This window comes from Pezoporus flaviventris, unplaced genomic scaffold (assembly GCF_033815535.1).
Source record: "Pezoporus flaviventris isolate CSIRO_AGI_PZ_B2104156 unplaced genomic scaffold, CSIRO_AGI_Pfla_v1 ptg000051l, whole genome shotgun sequence".
In the NCBI taxonomy this organism is placed as follows: domain Eukaryota; kingdom Metazoa; phylum Chordata; class Aves; order Psittaciformes; family Psittacidae; genus Pezoporus; species Pezoporus flaviventris.
The window spans coordinates 681,496-702,193 of NW_026892599.1; positions in this window are offsets into that span (position 1 = coordinate 681,496).

Sequence of the window (20,698 nt, forward strand, 5' to 3'; positions counted from 1 at the left end):
AGAAAAACCACATCAAACTAGTCAAAGAGTTCATTCTGCCAGAGAGGGAGAAAAACCGAAGTACAAGTGATGACACTTCTGGGAAAGCATCCGCTAAATTCAAGCCACAATAATATTACAGTAGGAGTCACGTTTTGAGAGCTGTATGCATTTCAAACATCAAAATAAAAGGTACTTTCATAACCTGAAAACTGTCCACTACTCTTTCTAACCATTATCTCCATCCTCTAAGATGAACCAAGTTAAGGAAGAAAACAAAAGAGGTTTGCTGAAGGATACAAAAGCAGCTCAATGATTACTCTGGCAGTTAGCACAGAAAATTCACAACAAGAAAAATCTTTAAGTGCTTTACGTAAAAGGTGTCTCAACTCCAGTGTCTCCTGTTTAACATTATCAGGTTTCAAGAACCACCACCAAAAAGTTGAAGTAGTAAAATGGAAAACTGTACAGTGACAGAACGTGAGAACTCGCAAAATCTTCCTGTAAAATCCCTTTATACACTGGGTTTTTTTATTTTACATCATGAAGTAAGACAACCCCTTTTCAAAGCACCTACTTACACTTCAGCATTTTAACTACCAGCTGAAAATTGATTTTAAAAGAGTACGCTGTTAACTGACTGGAAAAATATTGATCGGAATGAAGCAAAGTTAGGCAAAAGAAAATTACTCTAAGACAATACTTTTCCAAGTTTATATCGCTCTACATTTTATCTAGAATAAATATTTCTCTTCCTTTTGATCGGTGGAAGTTGAAATTCAATTTTTTCTTATTAGAACAGATTTTAAATACATACACCTTTCCTCTAACTTCGTTATGTTATTATGTTCTCCCTTTTTTATTTTCCTTTACCTCAGATGTACCTTTAGTGGAAAAATAAAGGCCAGATCTTCTCAAAAGAAAGTACAGTTCTGTCCGGGATTTTTCCCCCTGCTCCTTCGCATGCAAATAACTGTGAATCTCAGGAGATGTGCTGGAGCTTAGGAACATCTGAAAGAAAACATCAGATGTGCATTTTTCCTTCCACCTGAAACCAGCTTTCTATTTCACTAGCATACTCAGACAGAACTAAGGGGAATAAACCCCTAAATCCAGTATCACACCACAGGAACTCAGTTATGATTGCATCTAATCCCATTAAGAGTACTTCTGACTTAAGATGTGCAGAATGTTACACAACTCCAAGGTATGCTAAGCAAGCTACATATTTATATAGAACGTATGGTTTGAAATGAGAGCATTAGCTATGCAATATGTTGACTTCAGCAACAAAACCAGTGTTAAGAAGTTCTGATCCCATGCCTCAGACCCTACGTATAGAAAACTGCAAATGAACGCTACCAACAGATGAAGAAGAAACAAAACAAAGCTACCTCTCCTTCCTCCTGTGTTACAAACCAGGTAAAGGAACCGATCTGAGCTAAAATTAATTCAGCAAAGAAATCACAAAAACTGAATCACAAACCCATGCAGGTCAGGTAGATGTTACCATTTTCAAAAGGAGGAGACAAAGGAGCCACCTGAAGGGGTGCCTGAGCAGGAGCTTTAGGAGCCAAAACCAGAAGCTGGGCCAATCATCGAGACAGCTGCTCGAGATATTCAATGGCTTTGCTTTAGCCATTTCAACCAGACATTGTCAGAGCGCAACACAACTGTTACCTAGCAAGACACTGTTATCTTAGCAAAGAGCAAGCACACAGTTCTACTCAGGCTGCAGGACAAAACTGCAGAAGTACCCATTAAAAGCTGGCAACCACATTAACTTTATGCTCATTCCATGAAATGCATTATTCATTTTTATTCCTCTTCTTCCAATAAAACTGCTCAGAACAATGACTCACATCTAAGCATACTAACCTAGAATCCTTCAGTTTCCATATACGCAAAGGAACCAATGTCATTACTAAGCTCTTAAAGGAAAATTGCCCCAGGCTGGTCTGTACTATTATCAATTCTATCTAGACTTATACAGAGATAGGCAACAAAGGGGTTTCGGGTTGATAGCTGCAGTTTCCACTGCTGCATTTTCCTCCCGTCCACTGCCACTTCCAGAAAATTGGATTTGAGAACACAAAGCAAAAGTTGAGCAGGCAAGAGACAGAATGGACACTACAGGACTGCACCAAAATAATGAAATGAATGTGATTTTGGAAGCACACCAAGTTCTTCAGACACTAAATAATGCAGTTCAACCAAGAAACACAAGGTTCCTTTCGCTTCTATTGTTCTCCTGTCTTGCAGTCTAAATTCAGCTGGTGTGAATGCAGTAACATGGGCAGGCTTCACTTGACAGGGGAGCGTCCTAGCTCACAACAAAGAATGCATTATGCATAGCTTCACCGCTGTTCACCTGAATAGTCACATTACAGTAAGACTAGGTACATCTGTCTACAGCGCTGCTGGCACACAGCTGGGTGCAAATGCAGTTTAAGCTATTTCAGCCACACTGAAGCAGAAGGGGAGGTTCTGGTAGGTGTTCCAGCCTGTTCATCTCCCCATTTGCCACCAATGAACAGGTTCACTGGTAGCAAATATGAAGGCTGAGTTGAAGAAGTATTTTAACTCCATAAACAACGTCAAATGGAAGCTTTAGGAAAATCTAAACGAGTCAATCTATGTAGAAAAAGAACAGCATCTTTTTAGGTTTTAGTATCTCTGCTTAACACGAAAGGAGTGCTTGGCTCGCAGCCTGCACAAGTGCCTTTCCCAGGATTTCTGCCATAAGAGCTTCAAACCAGAAGTGCTGTCATGAAAAACGCTTTTCTTACTCAGCAGACCAAAGTGGAATACAAAATACAAAGCTCAGCTTCAACAGTCATCGTTGTGCCCATGCTATCAATTACAATAAAGGAGCAATAATGCTAGGAAAAACGCAATCCCAGATCCATCTTTTTCTTTCTAAGACAGCTGAGGACTGTGTGAGAAAGTACAACCTGAGCAAGCTGAAGTTAAACTGGTAAACGTCAGAAGGAATGCGCAGTAAAAATATTTCAGAGTCAGAACTGAATGCAATAAACACCTAGAACTAAAGATAGGAGAAAAGATCACTTCTTCGGGATTTTTGTTCTGGCTTGATTTTGGAAGGGTTTTCTGTTGTTGTTTTGGTTGTTCGTTGGTTGGTTGGTTGTTTTAACGGAGGTATGTGCAAATTTACTACTGGGGGAATGGATCCCTGTTCAAACAGATAACCAATATATGCCTAATACAGGAAGATGTATTGCAGAGTTAAATGATGGTATGCTGCAGGCAGGGATTACCAGTCACACGGTACGCAGAAACAAACTTGCACCCTCTCTCCCATGCAGTGAAATATATAACATGATTTGTAGGCTGGTGTCAAACGTCACCATGTCTTTCCGAGAGTAGCGTATGACAGCACCAAGGACTCAATGATGATTTGCTTAACTGTAAAGCCAACCAATTGAAAACCAATCTGAACAAAAACCAAACAAATGCCTTTTGTTGGTAAAAAACCAATCAATCAACAGGTGAGAAAACAGAACAGGAAAAAAACATTGCACTGTCTCAGATGAATATAACAAAAATCAGAAACTCTAGATGTCACTAAATGCAATGAAGTTTGAGAGCCATACTCGTAACTAGAAACCTTATCTGTCTGCACCTGCAACATTTTGAATGAAAGACTGGCTGAGTAGCATGGAAAATATTTGCTAAGGTGGACGCTTCTCAAGCATTACACACTATTTCTGACAGTCAAAGAAGCCAACATTTTCCCAAGGCTCTGTGAATCCAGTTTGAATTTGATGACTGATTTCTTCAAAGATGTGACGACAGTTGGCAGTGATCCAGCCCAATGCTGCTGGGAATGAGCAGGATTTTCCCCTGAACCTGCTGACAAATTCTAGGGCCCCAAGCAGTGCCAGTGAAGAGCTGTTACTGACTCTCAGTATTGTCTCCTGTTGACTTCAGTCAGTCTGAGAGCTTCAGACTGGCAGAAAGGCCAGAAAAACCTAGAAGGGAAAATGAGGAAAGGCAGACTGGAACATGCCGAGGAGCTTGACAAGAGACTGAAGTTCTGTGCACGGCTATTTCAGCCTGAAATCTGGAACAGAATCAGATGGGAAACTGCTCAGGGACAGAGAGACTTTCTGTGGCAGAATGGTTAGAGAAAGAAAGCTTAACTCTGAAATCTGTGAAGGCAGAGAATGAGAACTACTCAGAACATGGGGGAGTGGGGCAAGAGATGGCAATGGGGAAGGCCGAAAGGAAAAGTCACTACCAGGAATTCTACCTTTCACAAAAGGATGAGTGCCTGTCTTGGTAATCCCGCTGTGTCTTTAACTTAATTTTTGCATATATAAAATTTATTTTGTTATGCTCATTTAGGAAAGGCATGTGCTCTCTTCTTTAATACATCCTACATCAGGTGCAAGGTTCTTTTTATTCCTCTGGAAGATAGGTTGGACCTGTGCTGTCTACGATAGGTTTTTCTAACGTATTCACATTACATGTATAAACCTATTAGAAAGAAGCTGCGAAATTGGCCAACAGAACTCTGAACTTCAAGTCTACCGACCAAACCTGAGTATCAGTTGCATCTATTAAACAGTGGGCAGTGGGAGGGGAATAGGTTTATTCTTAAAAACAAAATCAGAAAGAACTGTAATTACCCAAGTAATTTCAATCTTCTGTTTTTGAAGGTGTCACTGTTAAATTTAAAACACTGACATACTGCATAGTGAAAAAAAATCTGTTACAAATACAATTAAATATAAAAACCTCCAACATTAAAAATTGGAGAAATGTTATTCACAGACAAAAAACAACCCAAGCCACAACAAAAAAAAAAAAGAAAAAAAAAGGGGGGGGCTGGGGGGGGAGAAAAAAGAAAGAAATCTAGGATAAAATTTTGACCCTTCAAAAGAATTTAAAAAAAAAAACACCAACACCTTATTGACTTCAGTGAGGGTAGGATATCACCTACTAACGACTCAGTTCTGTCAACACTCTATGCTGTGCAGTCTATTAATTGGAAATGCTGTCATGAGTAAGAGAGGCCTCAGATAAAGAGCTTCATGCTACCTTCCCTCTTGAAATGCTTTTAAGCATCCGATTTGCTTAAACAGCCTACAGCAAGACTTCCAGATTATTCGCACTGCCTACCACTAGACATGTACATACAGTGTTGTCTCAGAGAAACCATATTCTAATAAATATGGCTTCTAATTCTAATAGTGACACACTTTATTTTTAGGCTATAGGTCAAACCTCTCTTCGGTACACACAGACAGCTGGGGTAGGTCAGACCCAGTAATTTCACTTAGCACATGCTAAATGGATAGCAGACAGGTAAACTGTTTTTTGTTCTGAGGCTATTCAGATGTTCTGACTTAAAGCCATCAGCCAAAATACTCACTTTCAATGAAAGTCAAGAAAAACATACTTGAAAAATATTTTACTCGCTCACTGCTCAATCCACAGAAAACTATAAAAGTATCAGAAGTGATTTTTTAATCACTTGTAAGCACTGAGTTGTTAAAACTAATGTCTCTCTTGCTACTTGACCAAGCACATCACAAATAATAACCAAGACTGTTAACTTGTCTTAATGAAAGTTTCCAAGGATATAGGGACTGGCTGTGAACAACTGACCCAACAGCTTCTGCTGAAACGGGCGTGAGGACTGCACAGTTCACAAAGGTATTCTCTGCCTCATGCCTCCTAAGTTTTATTGAACAAAATACAATTAAACAGACAATACACCATAAAACAGCAACAGAGGAGCGTTCACAACAGATTTTTCCATCTATCAAAATGGGGTGTAACCATTACCTATTTAGAATGATTCCTAATCTTACCCACAAGCTCTGCACATTCGCTGTACATCGTATATGGGCAAGAGCATCCAAATCAAATGTTTATGTTACACTGCAAAATCTACTTGATATTTGGGTAGCAAAAGTGAACCAATTTTCATTGGATATGCAGCATCTGTAGAAATTAATTCTTTTTATTTAGGTTTGTAAAAATTATTTACAGAATCTAGTTCTGTATGTGTCAATTATATTTAATTTGAAACATTTTTAATCCATTTGGGGTTAGTTTAACCTCCTGACTAAACATCCATTTTTATAAGGATATAACTTTTTAATACAGAAGAATGTTTTGAGAATTATTTATTTAATGTTTTTCCTTTACTGGCCGATGCTAGAGTAGAACTTATTATATAATTTAAAAAAAACCTCAACAACCTAGCTTTAATATTTCTTTAATTTTACCTTTAAAATCCTGTGTTCTTATGTTGCCTTTCCAATCACTCTTTATCCCCAAAACTCACACATAGGCTTGTTGTCTTAAGACCACTGAAAGTTCTTCTATTAATTAATTTTTCTAGTGACAAGCAAACAAGAGTGATGAGTATGTGTCCACGTTTATTACTCATTTTTCCCCTCTTTGGGAAGTGAGAGGATGATCCCTGATATGGTCATTCTGTGAATCTATTCCCACTGTAAGTTAAAATCTTGTGTCCACTTAAAGATGACTAACACTGAGTGACCTACCTTGTTTTTCCCCCAAAGGCTACAGTAGCCTTCCAGCTAACAAATCATACTAGTCAGTCTGAATTTTCTACTCATTAAGTTTAACCTTTTAAGCCTTTTTTTTTAGCCGGTTGTATCACATTACCATTTCCTCATTATCCCACCAATGCCTGCTGTTAAGTATGTGCCAAGTACTGCAGCACTCCACATTTTTAAGGAAACAGGGTCTTTCACCTGAAATACCCAAGAAAGGCATTAACCATTTTTACTTCATCTTCTGTTTTGACACTCCGTGATTCCAAAAGAATGTGTGGTCATACAGTAACTGTCTGGCAGGGACACACCACTTCATAGCTCATAAGGAAAAAAAGTATTAAACATATTTTGAGATATTCATAACCTAGGAACAGATCCAACAGTGGCAAAGAATTACGCTCACAAAAAAACAGGCAATGGGCAATTCTAAGCTATGCTGGCTCATCTTCATTCAAAGATTACACACCTGTAATATCCCAGAGTGGCTTACAGCTGCATGGGGCTCACTTGGAAAAGGTATCATATGATCCGGAAAAAAGCTCTGGAACAATAACAATTTGTATCAAAGTTCAAGAAAAATAAATATAAAACTTCCTATCCCTTTTGGATGCAAAATTAAAGTTCTCCATGCCCTGCAAGACACTGCAGGTTCTCTGATCCAGTAATTCACATTTACCTTACTATCATTCCTCAGTTTGTGGTACCTGATATATTATTTGCTGAAAACCTTAAAAACTTTGAGAAAACATCTGCAGTTTCTGGAATCAAGAGGGTTTCCTACACCAGTACTTGGCTCTTAGTGCTGTTTTTCTAGTAGTAATTTCTATTGCTGTTGACATGTAAGTGTTGCCTTGGGGTTCAACGTGCTGCAAAGTAGGGGCAATATATGCCAACACTGTTTTCTATTGCTTTCCTTACACTAGAAACCCAGCAAAACATTTTGGAAAAACTTCCATTAATAGAGGATAAGTCCTAGCCACTTTGTGTACGAATATCAGTTAGATCTGACAACATCAATATGGCATGGTTAAAAAGTCCACATTTAAAGTGTTGATTTCATTATCAAGGAAAGCTCAGGGGGTAATTTATGGACAGACCTGCAGCTGGGGAGTCCAGTACAGTCATGCAAATATGAACCAGCCAAGAATGTGATCACTACTTATGAAGTTTTCTCAAGGTCTGGACAAGTTCGAAGCTAATATTCCCTTGACCAGCCAATGTTCAGTGACCTTCATTTCTCATAAAACTGAACTACTGGTAGGGTGGATTCATATCAACTCATTTCTGATAAAGCGTGCCTGCTACACCTGGGTCCACAGTACCCAGAAGAATGACTCAACAAAAACAGTAAGGTCTCTGAGCAATCACAGTTGCTTATGCTAGTCATATCTGCATGTCTGCCACACTCCACAGCTGGTTCCATGCACTGGTTAACCAACACACTTCTTTGAAAGCTCTATGTTGGAGAGCACATTATTTGCCCAGAGAAACACAGGTGGAGAAAGAAAAAAAACTCAGATCTCTTGGATACTTAATATTTAACTTTTCATCCTTTTCACAGGTAGATAATTTGAGTTCCCTTCCACTGTTCACCTTTCAAGTCCTCAAAAATTTCTATTTCTCCCTCTGACATCTGAAACAAGCTGGCTTTACAAGAGACCCAAAGTGTCTCAAAGAGTGACCCAAACGTAACATGCATGTGAGCAATCAGATGGTGAACTCCTCCAGCTGAGCCAGGACTGCTTCCAAGGCCTTTGCCATCAGCCACAGCCTGAATTAGCAACATTAACCTTTGGCAATACCCTTGAATTAGGAGTTGTCTCTGCTCTCCTTCCATTCCTTACATACACGAACTCTGGCTTCACTTCCACTTGCTCCTAACAGGCTACAGCTGCTCACAGCCCTTTGTGTCAGCTGTTATTTAGCTGCAGCTGTGAGAAGTTGCCACAGGGCACCACCGGTCCATAACATCCAATTTTCACTTAAACAATAAAATCCATCTTTGCTACAGATGCCCCTCCTCACACTGCTTCATTTTATGTTTTGTTGTCACTTGATGGAAACTTCACTCAATTTCAATCACTTTATTTTGTTGCAGGTCTATGTGCAAACTTCAATAAAGTTAAGCCCATGCCTGCATGATGTTTAGAGCTGAGATTAATTAACAGCTGAGCTAGTGGAGAGGCAAAGATATGTTGCTTGGCCTCCCTCTGCTCAGCTTTGGGCCAAGGCAGGGGAGCAGGCCTGCTGTCCTGTTGCTGGTCACTCCACTAAGGTGGTCGTGCGTTCTCAGAAGCCCCAGAAGAAAGTGGGGATGCTCAAAGGCTGGTAGTTGCGAAGCAGAGGAGGAGAGGTGGGCAGGCTGCCTTACCTTGCCTGGGCGGCAGGCTGCTGGCCCTGGCTTCCCTGCTTTGTCTCCTCCAAGGCTGCTTTTGGTTCCATCCTGTACATGGTAGGTCCTTTTCCGTAGACGTCCAGTTCCACCCTGGGGAAAGCAGCAGGACCTGGTGTCTGTAAGAGAGGCAGGGAGGTTGCTGGGTACACAAGTGTTCTGCTGACAGGCAGGGGACTCAACAAAATGATCACACACTAGCTATTTTTCATGCAGTGGATGAAACAAGCACACTAAGGCAATACTGGGCAGATATCCCTGTATAGTAAATAAGTAAAATAATACAAATTGTGTATAAAAATATAAGTAAAGTACAGAGGACAACTGGCAACGCACCAGATCAATACTGCATAGAGAGAACAGAGATTGAAGAAACACATCAGCAGTCAGAACCCAACCATCCTCCAGGCCCACAGTTCAGCTGGGAAGCCCTGTTGCAGCTGATGCTGGCAGTCTCAGGTAATTGGGAAAGTTCCTACAAGGCACATCCACCCATAGGTGAGGTCTCAGATTTAGCTACAAGAGGCTCCTGCTTTTATACCCTTAGAAACACAAGGGGCTTTATGCCAGCTCTGTCACTGTTTACTCATGGGGCCGTGCAGTTCCTCATCATCTCGGTGTTGGCCGCACCGAGAGCATTGGCCAGGCGCCCCAGCCTGCCCAAGCAGGAAGCTCATAGGACAGCTGCACCCTCGTGGTTTCCTGCCTCTTTCTGACAAACAGTCACCATGAACATACACATATGCACTCTGTGAAACGCACTGTGATAAAATCACACTGTGTTGTCTCTCAGTCATGAGAAGAAATCAACTCTCAGTGAGGTTCCCATCCGTTACACGCTCACAGCCAAATCCAAGCAGAGGAGCTGTATGCACGTAGAGATGGAGATGCAAATGGAGATGAAAAAAATAGTATGAAAGAATATTTTCACAAAATAATGGAAAACAACAACAATTGTCTTCCTGATGTTGACACTCTCAAGAGGTTTTCAGTCTTTTCCTGGTTATAGTCTGCAGCAGCAAAGTCACTAGAAACATTGAAGCTGATAGCCACAGCTGCTGGGACGGATCCTTACAGATCAAAGGCTACTGAGAAAATAGAAAGACAACTGGAAAGAGTGACTTTACTGACAACTAAAACTAGGCCAGAAAGGTACTAAGTTAGTTCTCAGTAAAATTAAAAAGCCAGAGAGAAGATAGAGGCATCGCTGTAAAAACTTGGTGCTCTTACATATATGCCCACACCTGCCACCATTTAAGGTTTGAGGCATGATGGATCTTCTGTAGCTATGACACAAGCAGTAGTTACTAACTAACTGCACTAGTTAGCACTGGAACAAGATGCATGCGCAGGTCCTGAAGATGCGGTGGTTGTTGTTGCAGCATGAAGAGGAACCTGAATTTGGTCATGTTTCCCGACACTGGTGAAGAAAACACAATTTACTTTTCCAGTCTTATCCTTACTAACATAACTGGCACTTGAAGGAATCTCTGGTTCATTCTGCCCATTATTTAAGAATTACATCCAGTGCTAAAGGTATGGAACAAAATCACAGAATCTCAGAATCCCAGTCTGGTTTGGGTTGGCTCCTTAATGAAATGTGCCCTCATAAAAATCATGAAATGCAAACAAAAGTCTCAAGGCTCAAAGTTTCACATGAACACGTAAGGAAGGTTTTATAAATTATAGAATATATATAATTATATAAAAATATACATAATTAAAATTATCCGCAATAATAATAGAAATGCTTATATATCTCTCTTACCATTATAAATCATACAGTCTAAGAGAAATGCTTTTCAGCCCTCTGGGCTCATGACACCTCAGACCATAGGTGCGCACGTGTGTGTGCGCGTGCTGCGGGGGCGGCAGTCGGGTCGGGGGGGCTGCAGCATCTGCAGAATGGCTTCCCTACATGTAAAACCTGCACTTGCTGGATATGTGACAGGGCTCACGTCCAGCCCCACAGTCTCACCGCATTGCTTGTTCCAATGAAGAGTGGCCATAGTGGAACATCAGCTGGTTTGCCAGAGGCCCAGGAACAAGAGGCAAAGGCACCAGCAAGGGTCCGTGGACCCAGTGCAACTGCAAAGCTCACCAGCCAGAGAAAGACAAAGGCATCGGCTACCTGGAAGATGAAGAGGTACTCAGGTACGGGCTTTCTCCTCCATAAAAAGCAAAAGTACGCTGAGCACCTGCACACAGTTCAGTCACCTTGGTTGTGCTAAAAGCCTGTCCGGGAAGAAAAATCAACACCACAATGATAAGCACTGAATCCAGTGTTCACAGGCTCTGAAATTTAGCAGCTTCATACAAATCACATCATTCTGCTTGATGTCTCAATAGGTCATTCAACACTGCACTCCAGTACTATGTAACCTGTTTGCATATATAAGGACTCATGTCCTATGCAGGTGTTTAACTTTAAACTATACGGTTGGCAAACAGGGCTGCTTACCACACGACTGAAACCTAGAGATATGGAATTTGAATGTCAGAAATATACTTTTAAGATACACAAACAAAGAAAAGCTGCTCACATAAAAAGTAATAGTGAGGAAATAAGAACAATTGAAAACCAGAGGGTAAGTCAAAACCAGAGGCCTGTGCAGATCACCACAACCGACCTGAAATCAACTGAGCTGAGCCATTCTGTGCAAGCTGCCACAGCTTCCCTTACCCATCTCACGGTACTAAAACAGGAGCAGTCTTTATATGAAATTACTCTTCCTCACTTCTGTCGTTCGATTCATGCGTTTGCTGTTTGGGCGTTAAATAAAATCAGTCATTTCCTAATCCCTTTCTTTTTAGTGTTCGGGTATCAGGATGCTGGGGAATTGTCTGGGATGTACCTAACCACAGCAGTACATTGACATTTAAACACCTGAAAATAACCTTGCTATAACATTTGATAAATAATTCTAGTTTTCAAGAAACACTTCAATTCAACCCCACACTCAAGTCAAAAGACAAGTATTTCTGGAGCTCCATAAAGGTCATCACTGTGCAAAAGCAGCCAAGCCTCTGCTTTGAAACCTGGCTGCTCTTTGGGCAAGTCTGAGGCACAGCTTTCAAATTCTTCCACTGCCTTTTGAGAACCACAAAACCAGAAATCCTCATGGATTCAGGAACACTTTTCCAAATAAACCTCTATTTCTGCGTCTTCTTTTCTCACCCAGAAAATGAGGCTGGTTGATACTCACCTGCTCACAGGACACTGCACAAAGAAAATGCTTCATAGCTCTAAATTGCTTTGAACAAAGGAGTCTTAGCTGAAAACGAAGCACTATTTTCAGATTTAACATGAGGAATCATTACTTAAGATACGCACGTTTTCTCACATTGCATTTAACAGCGATTAAGAAATACAATTAGGATAGCTCTCACAGCAGGGAAGTATTTGTAACACCTCCCTCTGGGTCACAAGTCAGCTTTGCATACTTGCATGGTGTTTGATTAGCCATTACTTTATACACAGGCTCTCCTGATGTAGCCAGAAAACTGAATGAGGTTTTTCAAGGAGGAATCCCAGAGCTGTGGGCTTTGAGCAACTCAGGAGTCTGCAGGGGGTAACCACAAGCTCTAAAACACTTGTGCCGCTCACAGAAAAATGCTCTTGCTATGCAGAGATGTGTATGAAGGGCCACAGACAAGACTGAATACTTTCATTACTTACAGAACTCAGGCAGACTTCATCCCAGAGCTGTATGCCATGGCCCTCTTTGCATGACAAAGAACAATTTGTTTGCAAAACGTGACTGTCCCCTTTCTGACACTTTACCAAAGCCTTGCCTTTCCAGGGACAGGCAATGGCTGCTGTCAGGCAATTCAGAGGACTCCGGGCGCTCTGTGTTCTCTCACTCCTTCCCTACATTATTCTGTACAAAACACACGTGGAGCCCACCCAAGCTAACTAAGCAACCATTAACAGCAGGTTCACAGAGCATACAGCCAAGAAAGGGCATAGTCACTCTTTGCTGAGGTTCCTTTTTCACCCCTTGAAGCCAACCTTATGTAGTATAAAAGACCTTGTATGATCCTCTACCTCGGCATGGGTTTTAGTCCAGTTCATTCTAATGACATTGAATTCACTATCCAGTTGGTACATCACACGCAAATGCCCAGTGAGGAAGAGTGCACCGGTGCAGCAAGTGCCAAGTGACCAAATAGCCCTTTTAACGCTGGTTTGGCTAAGGTGAAAGCAGAGACTGATCCGGTCTTGTAGACCAGAAGACTGCTCCTCCAGAGAGGTACACAGACAGAAGGATACACAGCTGTCACAGCCTCGTAGGAAATACAAACTGGAGATGAAGAGTCAACTTTTCCTGAAGAGTGCAGTTTTCTGATACATACTCCTCTAACATTTACGTGTACTTAAATCAACAGGCTCGTCTGAGCGTTAGCTTGGCGTGAGCTCCTTTCCCCTCATTCCTGTCAAAAAAAACAGAGTCTTTGTGAAGCACTTCTGAAACCAAAGGGGCTTTGGGGTTTTTTTTGTCCAGTTTTGGTCAAATGATTTTCACCTTCCAGCTGTGATGCTGGAATCACACAAGCTTGCTCTAAGGTTAGAGAGCTGAGAGCACCATGTCCTGAAACATTTCCTCTCTTAGTTGTGAGCACTGTTTGATTCATAACCCAGATCTTGATTAAAGAGTTGGCTTCTCTCTGATTTCTATTTGTGTCACTTCAAATCCTACTGCTGCAATAGGAAGCAAAAGAATTCTCTGGACTCCACCTCGAGACGGCAGAGTCTTAAATGCCTGAAGCTCACCTCCTCTCACCCTGAGACACATCCCTTAATTCTGGGTGCCTCAGAGGGTTAGACAACAATTAAACCAGCCCAGCAGTGGTGGATGGTTACACACAGCAGGCCCTGTCTCCTCCAGCTGAAACCAAGAGTTCTGTGGAGGGAGAGGAAGACAAAGGGAAGGTATCCCTCAGCCGTGGCGTCTGGAGGTTTGCACAGGGACAGGGGAATTGGCTTCAGGTCCCACAGCTTTGACACAGCCTCAGAATCCAGACCCAGATACTCAGAGATGATGTTCAGTTGCGATCCCCAGTACTGAGAGCAGTACCCCTAGCCATCAGAACTGCACGTGGCAAGTGACCCCTGGGGTGCTCAGAGCCACAGACTTTCTTCAGAACAAAGGTTTTGTTACACACATTTCAGCACCTATTTTTGATATGGTTCTCCATGACGGAATACATAGGCAGGTTGCTTTGCAGTTGGTCTCAGTCCAGGTCAGATCTCTTAAGTTAACGTAGCTTGTCCCCATTAGTAGTACCTCAATTCACTCATCTGAAAGTGACACTGACCTCTGGATAAACTGTACAGTGGCTGCTAAGAATCAGGCAGGGGAGTTACACGGAAAGATGGAACAAAATCCTAATATTCTCTAGGGCCAGCATGCTAAAAAGCTCTGCCTCAACAATATGCAAAGATGCTCCTGAGCTCAATGATCCAACACAGTTACTTGAAGACACAAAGCAGAGAAAGCAGACTAAAGGAGTAAACTACTGCTCTATTCATTTAGCTACCAATAGGGAGAAGCAGTGCTTTAGGCTATGTGCCATTCATCATCAGTTAGTGTCTGCGGGCCTGCGGGCCTGCGGGCCAGCTAATATAGTAGTAACAGCAGCACAGTAATTTTGTTCCAGTAGGATTGTTTTAAATACACTGCCCTTGTAAGAGAAAGCAGTGAAGCACTTCTGAAAACCAGAAGCGATGACATTTGTGATGGCTCATTACACAGCCTCAGGACAGCCTCCAAGAAAACGCAGTGACCTGTATGTAAACAGGTCTACAAAAGATGCACAGAGTTATTCGTCTCATTTCTGGGGCCCTCCAGGAGGGGGCATAAACAGACTGAGAGACAAAAATGCCCCTCCTTATCTTCATCGGGACTTAGTTCTTGCCTTCTGCTTCCTCACTGCGAAGACTGAACACAAGGGAAGTAGAATGCTAGGAACACAAGCCTTTTTCACTCTCATCACTAGTGCGACTGCATTCTGGCCCCTTACACATACGCTAGTCGCTTTGCAGAAAAGGTAGATTTTTGTACTATACAAAGAAAGTGAATTCTGATTACTTCTACCAGCAACATATGTAGAGGAGGAGATTTAACAAGGCAGAAACTGTAGCAAGACAGCGACTGAATCTTCTGAACATCCCTTAACGGATACCAAGTTTAAAGGGCACTTACTAAATGCTAACCGTGTTTGCCTCAGCTGCAGGTGCACTCTGAAGTCTGTCTGGAATCCAGTACCAGAAACAGTGAGCGCAGATCCAGGTACTCCTTTAAGATGGTCGTACTCCCAGCGACAATGCCAGATGCCTGTTAAAAATCAATCAATATCAAATGAGCGTTTTCGAAGAGTGCAAAGACAAGGTTGGGGTTATTTAAATCTTTGACAAGTGAAGCGTTTTGTCCTCAGCATGTCAGGGAAGCAAAACTAAACACGCGTTACTGCGAGACTAGCCAGCTATAACATCACATCTACAGATAAGAAAGATCAGTACAAGTGAAAGCGGACTAAGTACACTGGGGGTAAATAGTTCGGGTTACTACATCTGGGGCTAAGTATCAGCACAGCTGGATTCTTATGAAATTTCGCTGCCATTTAGGCCCTTCTCATTTAATTGCGTCTAAAACTAGGCACTAGCTCTCCCAACTACAGCATTTAACTGATGTAATCACTTGCTTTCCTTGCCCAAAATCAAGCAATAAGGAAAAACAGCCTCAGAGGCTGGAGGATTACACCTACCATAACCTGTAATTCCAGTCACGCCAAAGATGAAAATCCAGAAGAGAACCCCAGCTGTGAACCTCAATAACACAAGGAAGAGCAGACTCACAATCATTGCAACGAACAGCCCACTAGAAAGACAAGAAACAGAAACCCAGGGAGAACAAGTATGAGCATCTTTCTTGCACGCCTCTTACTCCAAATGAGGGTCCCTTCGTCTCGTGTAGGAGAACGGTTTGCAAAAATGTATTTCAAAATCTTCCTTATGAAATATTTCCTCATGGCTCTCTGCTGTTAGAAACAGACAGATTATATATGATGATCTGGACACAGCCAGAATTATCTGCGTACACCGAGTTCTCAGGGTGCCTGAATGGGACCAGCACACGTCTGGTTTGGTCATTTACACTGGCTGACCAACTCACTGCCTTTTCCAGGCCATGGCCTAGTCTACAGCACACAAAGTTAAATGGGAGACATACCTGTGTGTGGGGAGGTTACTGGTTTATGTCCTCCATTTAAAATCCCTGCTTGCACAGAAACAAGATTAGGAAAGTAACATTTGAGGAGCTTTCCCAGAAAAAAAAGAATTCATTTTAGGAGGAAAACCACTGATCCTTTCTACCCATCGGAGAAGAAAATGATCAGGGCATAGTGATGCATAAAAAGAACCTGTTCAGAGCCATCAGTGGGACCCCTAGGATGGACATCTCCAGTGTCTTTATCAAGTCTGTGCTAAGGAAACATTTGCTTTCATTTCACTCCCAGAAAGCAAGTCAGAAAGGAAAGAATGACTGCAAAAGGCCTTTACTCAGCAGGTTTCTTCTAAAGCAATGCAAATAAAGCAGTGTGAACAATGGTTCCATCCAACAAAGATCCAGCTCAGACGCCTCACAGAACATTTCATTTCTCTACAACTCTGAGGTGTTACATCAGAATTTTGTGTTAGAACAGCCACAAAAGAAATGAAACCCTTTTCTTCCCTGTGGTCAGGAACTTCTCTTCTGAACGTTCCCAGTTTATTTAGCCAGTGACTAAAGATAACAAACGGGTCACCCTGACCACAGACAATCAAAACCGGATGTTTTGGGCAAACTAAGCCAGACGGGCAGAGGGACAAGAAAAAGAACATCAGTTTATTTAGTTAAGCCTTTGTAAACTGGTCTTAAGTCCTAGCCCCTTAGAGGCTTCCCAGCATGATGCGTGTTCCCTTTCTGAATGGCTTGTTTGAAATTCAGAATGTATTCCTCAAAAAAGCACTGTCATTTTGGAGTTCCTGACTCTGTTCTTCAAGGCAGTAAGATACCTTTATCTACGGTTAGCTTCAGATTTGCTCTAGTAACCCCAAAACTGAATGAATACATGGTAACAACTGTCATTAATAGAGTGCTTCCCTTAAACTGAGCCTTGAAAGCAGCAGTTCTTTGGGAGTAGGATAAAAAGAACAGAGCAATTCCATATTAGATTTTTAATCCCACCTCCTTTCCCCATCAGGCCTTCACTCTCATCACCCAAACTCTGGCACTTTCATATGTTTGCCAGGAAATCACTGGATGCATGCTGTCATTTGGTGAAAAGTGTGAGGAAAATTCTACCCAACTACTTTAAAAGCAACAACAATCCCTTAGAAAAGTATCCTATTTGAAATGGGGAAACTGGCTTCAGTATGGAGAAAGTCTGTTCAGAATATGGTCAATTCTCTCACCAGCCCATCTGTTGAGCAGCATCTCCTTTGAGAGAATCTTCACCATAAGTCTGATTTCAGTAACAGATCGAGAGAGAACGGCCGTTTAGGCATATATACTCACAGATCTTCTGCAGCAAAATAGCTACTTCTTTTGTTTTGGTGCTGCATTTTTACTAATTGCTCGTTATTGAGAAATAATTGCAAGATAAAGCTAACTCTGTTCAGTAGTTTTTGTTCTTTAAGTTGCTTTGCCTGCTGCACTGGATTTGTGTATTACAATGAATTTAACTACATATTGCTAGCATCTGTTTGGAAATTGGGATGTGTTTTATATAGATACTCACGACATTTAGCAACTGCAATTGGTTTGAAACTCTCGTAATCAAGAATTTTTAGGTTTGGAATTACCATGCAGATGGGTCCTGCAGCAGAAGACAGCAGCACCTCTTGGGTTTCTGCCTGGTAGGATATTCAAAAGCTACTCCAGACCATACTGTATGCATGTATGCTGTGCTATCCTTACCTCACATACAGAACCATAACAACATTATGGCAAAGCTTAAAAGTAGGTTTGGTAACAACCACGTACGTGGTCAATTCTTCAATTCCCTACACATTCCATAGTGAGTTTGGAAAAACATAAAATTACCCATTAGAATCTTACATTAAAATCCAGTACCAAGAAATAGCATAGTCTTCAAAATTTTTTACTCCAATTGATCTTGCATCCAGGATATTACTGATGCTGCTGAGAAAAGACAAGACTGCTAATAGCAGAGAAGCAGAAAACAGCTCAGTGAAGCAAAAGGAGGACTTCTTGGAGTTGTTTTCCTATCCTGAAAAGTGCTTGCCCATATTAGCGTTTCCTAAGAAGAAATGAAGGATCATCTTGTCAAAGAACAAACAATGTAGTTGTAGATGCCAGAAGAAGGAAACTTCCTAAGCTGCGGGTGCTAGCACTGCTGGGAAGGTGCTAGAATGCGGCAGCCTCAGATCCAGAGGTAAGAAAAGGTACCCCTGTGCTCCGGACAGGCTGAGGATGGAGAGTAGCTGGTTGCTACCCAGCATTGGAGATGCTTGCTGTCCATCTGCAAGGGAGGTGCTGTCTGGCATCAGAGCCCAGGACGTTGCCTTTTGACCTTCAGACGTGTGCTAAAAACAGGAACACGCTGATGAGGTGAGATGCAAAAGTACTAGGACATTCCACAGCACTAGGAAGGCTGCTGTAGGAAGGAAGAGCTGAGGCCATCACTGGCTGGCCCGAGTCCTGCTGCATGAAGACTTCAATTTGAACCTCCTTTAACTTTCCTTGCTATTAATTTTGGCTAGAAAAACCAAGTGGAATGTCTTAAAAACTGACAGTCATTCTGAGGAACACTAAAGCTTGTGGCTCCTTGCTCATTTCTGCATACCACAGTGCTGGTTTTCCCTACTGGAACTTTGAAAGTGCTCAGGCACAGAAACCATCTACCAGGAAGTCTCGTCTGGGTACCCTCAGCCATTTGATACAACAGATTCTGATCTTGGTTTTTCAATTCCTAAATTATTTCACAGTCTCAGAATCCAACAAACAAGCACTTAAGAAGGGTAAAACCTACTTTGCAGCTCCCCTGAGGTCGGTTGCATTTCTTGTTTTCCCTCTTCCATCTTCGAAGGTAGTCTGATTTGCCACAGCTAGCACACCACTCTTCGTGGAGAAGTCCAGGAAGCATTTCTTAAGAACTATTCAAAATACCAAAAGAAAGCAGAAATGGAAAGCAATGGAAAAAGGAAGCAATGGAAAAAAAGACAGAAACTATGGGTAAGACAGAGAGAGGAGGAGTTTATAAAAGAAAGAGACAAGGACAGACGTTCACATTCTCATTTATGTTGCCCTGCTCTTTACTGCACCAAATCCTTGGTTTCATTCCAAAGGGAAGAGTAGGTCAGTCCTCCTACACAGCTGTACATCACCTTTATCTACTGGTTCTGCACTTTCCTTATCAGGTTCCAATAAGCACTGATGCCTGGGCTTAATATTCAGTCTGCAATATCTACTCCCCCACTTATTCTCAGGAAACAATTAACTAACATGTCTCTTTTCTTCCCTCTCTGATCTTCACCTCTGGCTGTAGGCAAAAAGAAGGTAAGAACTTCTTTGCAAATGATTTTCTGTCTTTTGGGTCAGTACATCATTTTTCATACAGATTTTTAATTCTTTAGCGCTTCATCCATTATTTTCTCTTTTTGACAGCCTGGGCCTGCTTTACACAATCTCTATTTTAAAGCATGGAAAAAAATAACAGCACTTCCTTATTTGCATGAGCTTCTAGGTCAGTGACAGATACTCTTGAGCCCTGAGGCCTCTGCCTGTCTACTCAAAAGCACCTGCTGACCACAGTGACAAAACCAGCTTTTTGTCCCCTTAATTCCTCTGCCGCCCTCCATAGGCAGCACTATGTGCAGCACTGAAAAGCAAGCTGCCCAGTTAACTGGGCTCAAGTACCACCTGAACTTCAACAGCTGCCCAGATGAGCTTTCCTACAGTCGTGGCATTTCCTTCGTGCCAACAGGTTGGCTTGGGTTCGGTTGGGTGCTCACATGTTCTGGAAGGAAGAGTTTGCACCGTAAACCACTTCTTACCAGGAATGATTCAAGAGCAAGAAAGAGCTCAGCTTGACCCAATCACACTCCAAGTGTCCATGGATGGCTCCCTAGAAAAAATGATGATAAAGCTTCATACTTTCAAACTGTTTAAAACTGAATGGAGGCCACTGCCAGGTAAGAGCCAGCTCCTCGCGGTCTTGCCACAGAACACTTTTCAGACTGGAGTTGTGATTTCATGTGAACGCTTACAGTCTGCTAAGATGTGTGTAAGAAATAGAACCACTCACAAGGCCTGCTTGGAATGATCATCAAAGGACAATCTTCATCACGTAGAGCTTGAGCAACAGACTGAAAAGGGGAAAACCGGGAATGCTGAATACATAGCAGAATTAACTAAGTGGGTTTTGTTTCCCACCCACTCTGAGAAAATGCCCCAAACTGGACTCTGTAGCCTCCTCCCCAAACTTGACTGCTGGAGCTGCAAGACACATTCATGATCTGAGAATCCAGCCTCTCAATGGGATTTGGGAAAAGACTATTCTTTACTTTTCTAGTGAAAAAAAAGAAAAGACCTCTTCACTTTGGATCGGCAGGTAAAGCAGCAATGACTGGGCAATCGCTCCTTGCCTCCCCCTTACTTTTCTCCTAAAGAAGAGTAAGAATTTAACACAACTAACACAGCTTTAGCGCAAGGCGGTTTAGAGATGGGAGAAATCACACAGTACATTTGAGTCCAAAATCAGTTCC